A 12,762-nucleotide genomic window follows, 5' to 3' on the forward strand; every position below is an offset into this window, starting at 1 on the left:
AAAATATTTTTTTATTTTTATGATTTTATGATTTTTTTTGTATTTTCTTTTAATTTTTTTTCGAAAATCATTTTGAAAAAGAAAAATAAGGATTCCAAAAATTTTTAATATGAATTCCAGGAATCTTATGCTTTTTAGTCTAAAGCTCCAATCAAAGGGTCAGGCATGGCTTAATAGCCAGCCAAGCTTTAGTATGTAACTCAGACATGACACGCCTGCATTCCCTATCCAAAAGAATTAGGCATGGCTTTACAGCCAGCCAGGCTTCAACATGCTTCATGAAACACTAGAATTCATTCTTAAAAATTCTGAAGAAAAATATATTTTTGAAAACATTTTTATTTTAAAATTTTTTAGAAAACAAAGGAGAAAATTTTGAAAGATTTTTAAAAAAATTTTTGAAAATAAAACAAAAAGAAAATTACCTAATCTGAGCAACAAGATGAACCGTCAGTTGTCCAAACTCGAACAATCTCCGGCAACGGCGCCAAAAACTTGGTATGCGAAATTGTTACTCAGGTTGTGAATTGTTGTTCGAAATTGATTCTCTGGCAATGGCACCAAAAACGGATGCACAGAACCATAGTCTAAACATATCTTCACAACTTCGCATAACTAACCAACAAGTGCACTGGGTCGTCCAAGTAATAAACCTTACGTGAGTAAGGGTCGATCCCACGGAGATTGTTGGTATGAAGCAAGTTATGGTCACCTTGTAAATCTCAGTCAGGCAGATATAAAATGGTTATGGAGTTTTTGAAATTAATTAATAAAAGAAGGATAGAAATACTTATGTAAATCATTAGTGAGAATTTCAGATAAGCGCATAGAGATGCTTTCGTTCCTCTGAACCTCTGCTTTCCTGCTGTCTTCATCCACTTAGGCTTACTCCTTTCCATGGCTGGCTTTATGCAAGGGCATCACCGTTGTCAATGGTTACTTCCCCTCCTCTTGTGAAAATAGTCCAAATGCTCTGTCACAGCACGGCTAATCATCTGAGGTTCCCGATCATGCTGGAATAGGATTCACCCTCCTTTTGTGTCTGTCACTACACCCAGCAATCGCGAGTTTGAAGCTCGTCACAGTCATTCAATCCCAGAGTCCTACTCGGAATACCACAGACAAGGTTTAGACTTTCCGAACTCTCATGAATGCCGCCATCAATCTAGCTTATACCACGAAGATTCCGATTAAGAGATCCAAGAGATACTCATTCAGTCGAAGGTAGAACGGAAGTGGTTGTCAGGCACGCGTTCATAGGGAATGATGATGATTGTCATGTTCATCACATTCAAGTTGAAGTGCGAATGAATATCTTAGAAGCAAAATAAGATGAATTGAATAGAAAAACAGTAGTACTTTACATTAATCTTTGAGGAACAGCAGAGCTCCACACCTTAATCTATGGAGTGCAGAAACTCTACTGTTGAAAATACAGAAGTGAAGAAGGTTCAGGCATGGCTGAGAGGCCAGCCCTCAAACGTGATCTAAGATAGCATACAACTGATCAAAAGATGTCTAATACACTAGTAAAAAGTCCTATTTATAATAAACTAGCTACTAGGGTTTACAGAGGTAAGTAATTGATGTATAAATCCACTTCCGGGGCCCACTTGGTGTGTGCTTGGGCTGAGCTTGAATGTTACACGTGCAGAGGTCATTCTTGGAGTTGGACGCCAGCTTTTGTGCCAGTTTGGGCATTGAACTCCACTTTGCAACTTGTTTCTGGCGCTGGACGCCAGAAATTGGGCAGAGAGCTGGCGTTGAATGCCAGTTTGTGTCCTCTAAACTTTGACAAAGTATGGACTATTATATATTTCTGAAAAGCCCTGGATGTCTACTTTCTAACGCAATTGGAAGCGCGCCATTTTGAGGTCTGTAGCTCCAGAAAATCTATTTTGAGTGCAGGGAGGTCAGAATCCAACAGCATCAGCAGTCCTTCTTCAACCTCTGAATCTGATTTTTGCTCAAGTCCCTCAATTTCAGCCAGAAAATACCTGAAATCACAGAAAAACACACAAACTCATAGTAAAGTCCAGAAATGTGAATTTAACATAAAAACTAATGAAAACATCCCTAAAAGTAACCAGATTCTACTAAAAACATACTAAAAACAATGCCAAAAAGCGTATAAATTATCCGCTCATCAGAACCCTTGAAGGGTGGTAAGGTCCGGGTTTTAGGGAAAGTGTTGCCGAAATTTTTATAGTTTGACCCCAATTATGTGATTGGTATAAGAATAAATAATTTTTGAACCTTTTGAAAGAGGTTTAAACTTGAAATGATTTTGAAGTTAGTTAGAGGATTTTGGTTGAGCGAAAGTGAGTTTTATAAAAGAGAAATGGTTTTAAGTAAAGTTGCTTTAGAGGTTCCAAAAAATATTATAAAAGGTGGTATTGGTTTTAAAGGAAAACGATTTGAGAAAAAGTGTTAAATGGTGTGATTTAAGAAAGGTAGAGTTTTGAAAATAATGAAAACTTGGTCCTCGGATCTCAAAAATTTGTAAAATTTTATTTGAATGAAAACTGAGTTTGATTTATGATGTTCGTAGAATGGACGAAAAATGAATTTTTGAAACAAAGTTATGAAAGTTTGAAAATTGGGCTTTAAAACTGAAACTTAGAAATTTTGTAGCACACGTCCTGTTTTCTTGAAAAAATTATGTTTTTGACTGTTTAGCTTTTACGGCAAGCTTGTAATCTCCTGTAAAACCCCTATGAAGTTTGATAACTAATTTTTAAGCTCTGAAATGAGTGTGGAAAAATCTGATGAATTGAGTTTCTAAATGGTTTGCAAACCCGACTGTGAATATTAGATTAAATGAGATATGGAAGTGATTCTTAGTGAGATGTGAACTGAATATGTTTTATTTTTGAAAGTGAATGGGCCAAGTATTATTTTGAATCATGATGAAAATGAGTTTAAAGACTTATGCTTCGATTTTGATTGTGAATTTCAGTTTGATTTATTGTGGCCTAAATGTCTGGATTGGCAAGATCTGGATGTTATCCCGCTTGCATATTATTTTGGGTTTTGCTCTGAACAAGGACGATGGTTAATCCTACGTGATTAGGTTCTCACCACCCTACAGTCTTACCTTTTCAGGAAATGGACGAAGAAGCTTACGAAGAGATTAATACGTTTTTAGTTATGCGATATTGCTGTATTAGCTTAGTCATTATTTTTTTTCCCTCGCCATTAATATTATGTTTTTGTAAAGAGGGATAGGAGTCATTGATTGTAATGTTTGTAAGTTATTTGTATAAGGAACTCTTATTATTATATATATATATATATATATATATATATATATATATATTTGAAGAGTTGTGATTGATTTGTTTGTATGTATGTACGTTTTCAAGAAAAAGTATTTTCGATTTTTTGTCAAGGAAAACTTTAATTGGTTTCGAGTTAAAGGCTCTTATCTTGTTATTAAATATATAGATGTCGTCGTAATATCCTCGCTATCAGAGTGGCGCAATCAGAAGCGTGATTTTCTGGTAGCAAGGGTGTTACAATTCTAAACCATTGATGATTTATTACTAGAATTTGGAGTTTTGTATAAGAAGGATGAGAATATGAAGTGTTACATAAATATTTTTGTTATGTGGTAGCACGATTCCCCACACCTTCGTACTGTTGTACCAGCAAGTGCATTGGGTCGTCCAAGTAATACCTAAGCGAGTCAGGGTCGATCCCACGGAGATTGTGGCTTGAAGCAAGCTATGGTTGGCTTGCAAGTATTAGTCAGGTGGAATCAGAAGGTTGTTATGTAAACTTTGAATGATTATATATATGTCATGTATGGAGTTGTAAGAATAATGTGAAAGGAATACCGGATTGGAATAAACGATAAAAATAGAGTTGAGGATCGGAGTTGCTTTGTCTTTCCGAATTAAGTCTGGCACTACTGCGCTCCTTACTTGTGAGTGATTTCTTCAATGGCAGGCTGTATGTGATTGGCACTGGTTTGAGCAGCTGCCAATACTCCTCCGAATCTGAATCCCAGGTTTAGTGTGGATCCATCTCTACTTGAGGGTGAAGCGCATACAGTTCATTCTCCTTTATGATCCTACTCAAAATGCCACACACAAGGTCGGATCTTCCGGATCAGAGAATGCTGCAATTGGGTTCTAGCCTCTACCACAGAGACCCTAATCTCCCCGGAAATCGGCTGAACTGATGTCTTGAGAAGTCCCCACCGAAATCGTGATTAGCCGTCTGAGAGATTTAAATTCAAGCTGTTGGTTGTCCTTGTCCGGTGAAAGACGTATTCTGACCCAAGTAGACGCAAGTGTTTGTCAGGCACGTTCATCTTAATGTGATGAATAGAGCTAATTGGTTAGATCATCCTATTCACCACGATGAAGTACGAATATACATCTTAGAATTAATCAAACATGGATCAAAGAGAAACAGTAATACTTTTATTAATTCATAGGACTCAGCAGGGCTCCTGCCCTCAACCTAGGAGGTTTAAAAACTCATACTGAAGTAAAATACAATGTAAAACTCGAAAATAGCATGAAGAGGTTCTCCGATTCTCTGAATTACATAATTATAATCCTTTAAATACTAAACAGATGACTAGTAAAGGTAACACTCTATTTAGTGCTAAAATTCACTTCTGGGGCTTTGATGATATCCACGTGCTATGAGGCTCCTTGGGCATGGAACGCCAGCTAGGGGGTCCTCTCTGGGCCTTTGGACGCTGGGCTCTGCTCTTTGGGCGCTGGACTCTGGAAGGGGGCAGGAAGCTGGCGTTGAACGCCAGTTTTGGGCCTTCTAATCCGAAACAAAGTATAAACTATTATATATTGCTGGAAAGCTCTGGAAGTCAGAATTCCATATTTGTTAAGAGCGCTCCATTTGAACATCTGTAGCTCCAGAAAAGCTCTTCCGAATGCAGGCAGGTCAGATCCGGACAGCATCTGCAGTGCTTTCTCTGTCTCTGAATCAGACTTCTACTCTAGCTTCTCAATTTCAGACAGAAAATACCTGAAATTGTCCAAAAATACAAAAACTCATAGTAGAATCCAAAAATGTGAATTTAACACTAAAACCTATAAAAACTTAACAAAAACTGAACGAAAACTACTAAAAACTATATGGAAGTGATGCCAAAAAGCGTATAAAATATCCGCTCATCACAACACCAAACTTGACCGTTGCTTGTCCCCAAGAACCTAAAAACACAGTAGGATAAAAGAAAATTAAGATACAATAAATTTCTAAGTTTCAAATGAAGCTTAGTTATAATCAGGTGAGCGGGACTTAGTAGCTTTTTTGTTTCTGAATAGTTTTGGCATCTCACTATCCATTGAAACTCAGAGATGTTGGCATCCTTAGGAACTTAGAGTCTAGATGATATTATTGAATCTCTTATTTAAGCTTATTTTAATTCTTGAACACAGCTTTCTGAGTCTTGGCCGTGACCCTAAGCACTCTGTTTTCCAGTATTACCACCGGATACATTCATGCCACATACACTTTAACTGGGTGAATCTTTTCAGATTGTGACTCAGCTTTGCTAAAGTCCCCAAATAGAGGTGTCCAGAGTTCTTAAGTACACTCTTTTTGCTTTGGACCACGACTTTAACCGCTTAGTCTCAAGCTTTTCACTTGACACCTTCATGCCACAAGCACATGGTTAGGGACAGCTTGGTTGAGCCGCTTAGGCCAGGATTTTATTCCTTTGGTTAAAGGGTTACTGGCTTTTTGCTCTTGCCTTTTGGCTTTTTCTGCTTGCTTTTTCTCTTTATTTTTCTTTTTATTTTTCACCACTTTTTTTTCGCATGCAAGCTTTTGCTTTTTCTTGCTTCAAGAATCAATTTTAGATTTTTCAGATTATCAATAATACTTTTCTTTTTTCCTTATTCTTTCAAGAACCAACATTCTAAAGTTACAACTTCAAATATGCACTATTTATTTCATACATTCAGAAAACAAAAGCAAATGACACCACATCAAACTAATTAAACTAATCTTATTTATAAAACTTGAAATTCATACATCTCTCAATTCGTTCAAAAAAATTTTCATTTAAGCAAGGTGAGAGATATATGGAACATTTTACAACTTAAAGACATCGATGCAAATGATCATGCAACTAGAACAAGAGAACAGAAAAATAAATAGACAGAAAACAGAAAAAATAACAAGAAAAGAGTAAAAGAGAACGAATCCACCTGAATGATGGTGGCTAATGCTCCTCCTTGAGGATCCCATGTAGTGCTTGATCTCTTCAATGTCACTCCTTTGTCTTTGTTAAGGCTGTTGCACAAGCTCATGTGCATGCTTTCTGGTTTGCTCTATCCTCTTCTTCTTTACTTAAGAGTAATAAAAGTCACAAAGCAAAGCTTTTGCAACACCAAACTTAAGAGATTTGCTCGTCCTCGAGAAAATATGATCAATGGGGAAGAAGAAGGTGGGGGTAGGTGGAGCTTTCGTGGGACCCACTGGTCCTGAGAGGTTAGGAAATTCCAGACTCCCTGCTCTCTTGCACTGGAATTTGAACGCCCAGGGGCTGCTCCCTAGCTGGCGTTCAATGCCAGCAATGCTGCCCATGAGGGGTGTTGAACGCCCAGCAGGGATACCCTGGCTGGCATTCAACTTTAACACTCCATCCAGAGTGTTCTATTTTTATTGCTGTGAATTCTGTCTCTTGACTGATGCACATGATCATGACTCTAACAACGGAAAGAAAAGCAAAATAAAAATAAAAATAAAATTAGCTGAGAAAAGTTAGGTTGCCTCCCAACAAGCGCTCTTTTAACGTCACTAGCTTGACGTTTAGCTCCTTACGGAGGTGAGTATGGGCTCAGATTTTTGCCCCTGACAGTGAATTTTCTTTCTGTCCTCTCATGAATGAGCTCTACATGCTCTAGAGATAGGACACGACTCACTGTATATGGTAGGACTGGATTCTTAGTGAAGACAACTATCATGCCACGTGAGAGGCCTTTAGTTGGGACTTTCTTGTCCCTCCAGCCTTTAGGTACTTTCTTTTTAGTACCTCTGTGCTTAGAGCTTTTTGAGGGCTGGCCAACACCAAAATTAGAATTGATGTCTGGAGGCTCTGCAGAGCTCTACACAAAAAGAGAGGGTCAACACACTAAGTGTTGCACAGTTATCTCTCTTTTAGAGGGAGAGTTGGGATGAGGCATCTTGAATAAGATGTGATCCTCCCCTAACTTTAGGGTTAGTTCTCCTTTAGCCACATCAATGATGGCATTAGCTGTGGCTAGAAAAGGTCTTCCAAGGATGGCACAGTCATCCTGATCCTCTCCTATGTCTAAGATTATAAAGTTTGCAGGAATGTAGTGATTTTCAACTTTAACCAAGACATCTTTCACTAAGCCATATGGCTTCTTCATGGTCTTGTCTGCCATCTCTAAAGAGATGTGTGCAGCTTGTACCTCAAGGATGCCCAGCTTCTCCATTACAGAGAGTGGCATGAGGTTAATACTTAACCCTAGGTCACACAGAGCCTTATCAAAGGTCATAGTGCCTATGGTGCAAGGAATCAGAAAGCATCCAGGATCTGGAAGCTTCTGAGGTAGCTCTTGCTGAACCAAAGCATGGAGTTCTTTGGTGAGCAGTGGAGGTTCTTCCTCCAGAGGTTTTGTACCAAATAATTTGGTATTCAGCTTCATTAGAGCTCCTAGGAAACAGATAACTTACTCTTCCCTAGTGTCTTCATCCTCATCCGAGGATGAATAGCTATCAGAACTTATGCACTGCAAAAGTACATTCAAAAGAACCTCTATTGTATTTATGGTTTCCATTGGTTCTGGGCTAGAGGGATCTTGAGTGGGCTTTAAGTACTCAAAGGGTGTGCTTTGACTGGCGTTCAACGCCAGCTCTGTCAGCTTATTGGGTGTTGAACGCCCTTGCTGTCCACCCTGACTGGCATTAAACGCCAGTCCCTCTAGCATTCTGGGCGTTGAATGCCCAGCTGTGATGTCCTTGCTGGCGTTCAACGCCAGCTTCCCTGGGTGAGTGGGCGTTGAATGCCCAGTGAGGGGTTCCTCACTAGCGTTTAGTGCCAGAATGATTGGGATTTTGGGTGTTGAGTGCCCAGCGAGGGGTTCCTCACTGGCGTTCAGTGCCAGAAAGCCTTCCTATTTGGGCATTGAACACCTAACCAGTGTTCCCTGGCTGGCATTCAACGCAAGCTTTTCTGCCAGGATGGACGTTAAATGCCCAGTGAGGAGTTCCTCACTAGTGTTTAATGCTAGGCTTGCTACCATTGTTGGCATTGAATGCCCAGTGAAGGCTTCTTCACTGGCGTTTAATGCCTTCCCATTCTCCTCTAATTCAGCCTCTACCTCCATGGTTATGGCCTTGCAATCTTCTCTAGGATTAACCTCAGTGTTACTGGGAAGAGTGTCAGGAGGAGTCTCAGGGATCCTCTTGCTCAGTTGACCAGCCTGTACCTTCAAGTTTCTAATGGAGCACCTTGTTTCATTAATGAAACTATGGGTGGTCTTAGTGAAGCTGGAGACTAGAATGGATAAGTCAGAAAGGCTCTGCCTAGAGGTCTCCATATTCCCTTGAGAAGATGGGAATGGTGGTCTGTTATTGAACCTATTCTGGTTCCTACCACCTTGGGTGTTATTAAAACCTTGCTGGGGTTTTTGTTGATCATTCCATGAGAGGATAGGATGATTCCTCCAAGTAAGGTTGTAAGTGTTTCCATGGGGTTCTCCCATGTAATTCACCTCCTCCATGGTGGGTTAATCAAGATCATAAACTTCTGTTTCAGAAGAAGCTTCCTGATTACTACCAGCTGTAGTTTGTATCCCAGTCAGATGTTGAGAGATCATGTTGACCTGTTGGGTCAAGATCTTATTCTGAGCCAAGATGGCATTCAGAGTCTCAACTTCATGAACTCCTTTCTTCTGAGAGGTTCCATGATTTATAGGATTCTTTTCAGAAGTGTACATGAACTGGTTGTTAGCAACCATTTCAATAAGTTCTCTTGCTATTGCAGGTGTTTTCTTCAAATGGAGGGATTCACCTACAGAGCTGTCCAATGAAATTTTGGACATCTCAGATAAGCCATCATAGAACACACCTATGATGGATCACTCTGAGAGCATGTCAAGAGGACATCTCCTGATCAGCTGCTTGTATCTTTCCCAAGCTTCATAGAGGGATTCACCTTCTCTTTGTCTGAAGGTTTGAACTTCCACTCTAATTTTGCTCATCCTTTGAGGAGGAAAGAATTTAGCTAGAAAAGCATTAACTAGCTTTTCCCAAGAGTCAAGACTCTCTTTAGGCTGGACATCCAACCAGTTTTTAGCTTTATCCCTTAAAGCAAAGGGAAAGAGCATTAGCTTGTAGACTTCAGGATTAACTCTATTAGACTTTATAGTATCACAGATTAACAAGAACTCAGCTAAAAACTGATGTGGATCTTCTATTGGAAGCCTATAAAACTTGCAATTCTGTTATAGAAGAGAGACTAACTGAGGCTTAAGCTCAAAATTGTTAGCTCTAATGGTAGGTACAGCAATGCTTCTACCATAAAAGTCAAAGGTAGGCATGGTGAGTCACCAAGGACCTTTCTAGGCTCCTCTTGAGGTTCAACCATGTCTCCTTGTTCTTGTTCAAAACTTTCTGAAAGGTCTCTTCCAGAGTGTTGTGCTTTAGCTTGTTGCAAACGCCTCCTTAGAGTCTTCTCAGGTTCAGGATCAGGAGTGAAGAGGGGTTCTTTATCCCTGTTCCTGGTCATAAACAAGAAGAAATGAAAAGAAAAGAAAAGAAAGAGACCCTCCACGCCAATAGGCAAGAAGCTCCTCCTTAAAGTGAGATGTGAAGAAAGTAGAAGAAGATAGAAAAGAAATCACAAGAAAGCTTTTCGTGCCACTTGGATCAAAGAGCTCCCAGTGAGATGTGAAGAAGAAAGGAAAGAAGATAAAGAAGTGAAGATGAAGGAAGAGAGAGATGTAGAGTTCAAATATGTAGATGTGAGATGAAGAGCAGTATAAATAAAAAGAGTAAATAAGAATTAAAATATTTTTATTTTATTTATTAATTAATTAATTTTTTAAATTTAGTTAATTAATTTAAAAAGAATTTAAAATTTAAATATTAAATTTTCGAAAATAGAAGAGGGAAGAGAAGAAGTTTTCGAAAATTAAGAAGAAAAGAGATAGTTAGGTGGTTTTGAAAAAGAAGAGAGAGAAAAGAGGATATTGTTTTCGAAAATTAAGAAGTGAAAAGTTAGTTAGGTAGTTTTGAAAAAGAAGAGAGAGAAGAAGAGAGATATTTTCGAAAATTAAGGAAGATGATAGTTAGTTAGGTGGTTTTGAAAAGAAAGGGAGAGAAGATAAGATATTAATTAAGAAAACATAAAAATAAAAATGAAAATAAAAGATAAGATAAGAAATTTAATTTTGAAAAAGATAAGATTTTTTTAAAATTTTGAAATTTGAAAAAGATAAGATGAGATTTTTAATTTTTTTGAAAAAGATAAGATTTTTGAAAAAGATAATTTTTATTTTTGAAAATTTTGATTTTTGAAAACTTGACTGATAAGATAAAAATTTAAAATTGAAATTTTAATTTTTATGTATGATTTTCGAAAATTATGGTTACAATTAAGTTAGAAAAGATATTTTTTATTTTTGAATTTTATGATGAAAGAGAAAAACACAAAAAAGACACAAGACTTAAAATTTTTAGATCTAGCACCCCTTGATTTTCAAAAATTTGGAGGGAAACACCAAGGAACACCAAACTTAAAAATTTTAAGATCAAAACACATGCAAGACTCAAGAACACCTTGAAGACTCACAAGAATACAAAGAACAGAATTCAAAGACTCAAAGAACTCAAGAACATAAAAAGAACACCAAACTTAAAATTTTTAGAAAACCAAAACAAAATTTTCGAAAATCAAAAGAAAATAAATAAGAAAACACCAAACTTAAAAAATTGAAACAAGATTTAACCAAAGAAAAAATATTTTTGAAAAATTTTTAGGAAGAATGACTCTAGGAACAACACTTACCAAGAACATAAGCCAAGACTCTAACCAATTGAGCAAGAAATTTAAAAATAAAAATATTTTTTTGAAAAGCTTTTTAGAATCTTCGAAAAAAATAGAGAAGAAAAAAATAAAAATAAAAGACTCAAATCAAAGTTATACTCTTGCAAAAATCAAAGACTCAAAGAACACAGGACTCAAACAAAGAACAAAGATGAAACAAATAAAATAAAAATTATTTTTGAAAAGATTTTAAATTTTTTTCAAAAATTTGAAAAAGAAGAAAATAAAAATAAAAAACTCAAAGACTCAAACCAAGAACATAAAATCAAACAAAGAAAAGAAATTTTTTTTTTAAAAAAGGTTTTAATGATTTTTTGAAAATTAGAGAAGAAGAAAACAAAAATTTAAAAGACTCAATTAAAATAATGTAAAATAAATTACCTAATCTATGGAGCAAGACAATCCGTCAGTTTGTCCAAACGCAACAATCCCTGGCAACAGCGCCAAAAACTTGGTAGCATGATTCCCCACACCTTCGTACTGTTGTATTAGCAAGTACACTGGGTCGTCCAAGTAATATCTGAGCGAGTCAGGGTCGATCCCACGGAGATTGTGGCTTGAAGCAAGCTATGGTTGTCTTGCAGGTTTTAGTCAGACAAAATCAGAAGGTTGTTGTGTAAACTTTGAATGATTATATGTCATGTATGGAGTTGTAGGAATAATGCGAAAGGAATACCGAATTGGAATAAATGATAAAAATAGAGTTGAGGATTGGAGTTGCTTTGTCTTTTTGAATTAACTCTAGTACTACTACTCTCCTTGCTTGTGAGTGATTTTTTTAATGGCAGGCTGTATGTGATTGACACTGGTTTGAGAAACTGCCAATACTCCTCCAGATCTGAACCCCAGGTTTAGTGTGGATCCATCTCTACTTGAGGGTGAAGCGCGTACAGTTCATTTTCCTTTATGATCCTACTCAAAACGCCACAGACAAGGTCGGATCTTCGTATCAAAGAATGCTGCAATTGGGTTCTAGCCTCTACCACAGAGACCCTAATCTCCCCGGAAATCGGCTGAACTAATGTCTCGAGAAGTCCCCATCGAAATCGTGATTAGCCGTCTGAGAGATGTAATTGGTCGTCCTTGTCCGGTAAAAGACGCATCCTGACCCAAGTAGATGCGGGTGTTTGTCAGGCACGTTCGTCTTAATGTGATGAACAGAGCTAATTGGTTAGATCATCCTATTTACCACGATGAAGTACAAATATACATCTTAGAATTAATCAAACACGGATCGAAGAGAAACAGTAGTACTTTTATTAATTCATAGAACTCAGCAGGGCTCCTTCCTGCAACCTAGGAGGTTTAGAAACTCATACTGAAGTAAAATACAATGTAAAACTCGAAAATAGCATGAAGAGGTTCTCAGATTCTCTTAATTACATAAATATAGTCCCTTAAATACTAAACAGATGACTAGTAAGGGTAAAACAGTCTATTTAGTGCTAAAATTCACTTCTGGGGCCCACTTGGTGAGTGTTTGGGCTGAGCTTTGATGAGATCCACGTCCTATGAGGCTCCTTGGGCATGGAACACCAGCTAGGGGGTCCTCTCTGGGCCTTTGGATGCTGGGCTCTACTCTTTGGGCGCTGGACTCTGGAAGGGGGCAGGAAGCTGGCGTTGGATGCCAGTTTTGGACCTTCTAATATGACGCAAAGTATGGACTATTATATATTGCTAAAAATCTCTGGAAGTCAGAT

This window comes from Arachis hypogaea, chromosome 14 (assembly GCF_003086295.3).
Source record: "Arachis hypogaea cultivar Tifrunner chromosome 14, arahy.Tifrunner.gnm2.J5K5, whole genome shotgun sequence".
NCBI lineage: Eukaryota > Viridiplantae > Streptophyta > Magnoliopsida > Fabales > Fabaceae > Arachis > Arachis hypogaea.